Source organism: Anneissia japonica, unplaced genomic scaffold (genome assembly GCF_011630105.1).
Source record: "Anneissia japonica isolate Jap-2015-1 unplaced genomic scaffold, ASM1163010v1 scaffold288296_len194742_cov168, whole genome shotgun sequence".
Taxonomy (NCBI): Eukaryota; Metazoa; Echinodermata; class Crinoidea; order Comatulida; family Comatulidae; genus Anneissia; species Anneissia japonica.
The window spans coordinates 82,380-84,085 of NW_022740661.1; the positions used below are offsets into that span (position 1 = coordinate 82,380).

The window sequence follows — 1,706 nt, forward strand, 5'->3', positions numbered from 1 at the left end:
TATAATATTTTCCCCTAGGACTATTTCCCCCGGACTTTTTCCTCTGCCCTTACATCGTGCGTTAAATGAAACAAGAGTTTAAATACAAGGAATGCATCAAGATTTATCATTCTTTTATATAAAACCATTATTAAAGCAATTGCACTAGTAACAACATTTACATAGAAAATATTTATACAAATGTAGGCAGCAAACTATCTAAATATTAATGCAAAAAATGAATTATCATAGTGAAAGTAAAAACTTACAAAGCTATAATTTTTACATAATTATTTTTTTTAAAGTAAAATAAATATGATTATCTATTTCATCTTATTATTAATGCTATATATATATATATATATAATAAACAAGGTTATTTACATTTACTCTTAAAATATATTAAATTTGTATTATTCTTATATTATTATTATTATTATTAAATGATTATCAATAAAGAATAAACGAGGTTATTACATTTGCTTACATAACTTACATAGTTATTACATTATTATTATTATTATTATTATTATCATTATTATTAGTATCATTATAATCATTAAGTTATGATATAACGCTATTACAAACATGGATTATAATAATTAACAGACATAAAAAAAAAACCAATATGAATTACAACTATTAATATTACACAATTTTTTTAATAGAAAAAACAAACCAACAAATCTTATCCTTATTAGGTGTGACCACGGTGGAATAAAGTGAATATGTATAATACCATGGAGGAATAGGTTTAATGATAATAGCCTATAATACAGTAATATACTGCTGTAAAATAATAATTTTGTACGTTTGAAAAGTGTGTAAAATATGAATGAAATAAGAATATTTTAAGATTGGAATCGGCAAAAATAAGAACACTGAGCCTGAGCAAAACTTACTTCTTACAAATCAGTCTTGCTATCTTATTGCACTAATGAGTACCGTAAGAATAACTACCGTACCGTACTTCCATAAAATTAAGTAAAATAAAAAAAATAAAAAAACATTAATTGTATTATAAATTAAAATGTTTAATTGAAATTGTACATGAGAAGATTTAAGGGGTGGGGAAATTGTCCTGGGGCAACAGTCAGGGGAGGGGTGAATGTCAGGGTGGGAAAATGTTGGGGGTGGGGGGAAATAGGGAGAAATTTAAAGAAAGGTAAATATAGTGTTCGAGTAAAGGACATGATAATACATCGTGTAGTATAGCTCTCAACGAATATAGTTCTATAAATAAATGACTAAAGAAATTGTGTAATAAAATCTCTCCGACGGGATTCGAACCTGTGGCGTCTCGCTGTCAAGGTGAGCGTCATAAGCGTAGGATCACAGAGGCTTCATGGTTGAACAGATTGAAATACCGCCAGATACACTCTATTAGGGTAAGGGTGGGGAATTGTGGACCTTTAGCATATTTGCATAAATTTAAAAAAATGTGGATTGAGTTATACACCTGAAAGTTTTTTTTTATTATTATCAACAACTATTATTGGTCTTTATTACATGCATAATTCAAGATTATCAGATTACCATTTAATTAGCTAACAAGCATTAATTACACTTAGGCCCTACTAAAAATAATGTGTTCACTCAATAGAAAAACAGCATTCATAACATCGCGGGAAGGACAAGGAGATCAATAGATGGCGCAATTTAGATTTCTCTGCCAACGACTGGTCAGTAGAATCGAATTATTGTGGGTGCTCTCAAATTGGATACTG

At 28.6% G+C, this 1,706-nt stretch overlaps 1 protein-coding gene across 1 annotated transcript in view; it reads left to right on the plus strand.

The window, feature by feature from the left end:
* LOC117118294 (putative defense protein 3) overlaps nucleotides 1-1,706 on the plus strand; it is a 10,494-nt gene that overhangs the window by 4,836 nt on the left and 3,952 nt on the right. The gene's annotated exons all lie outside the window — the stretch shown is intronic.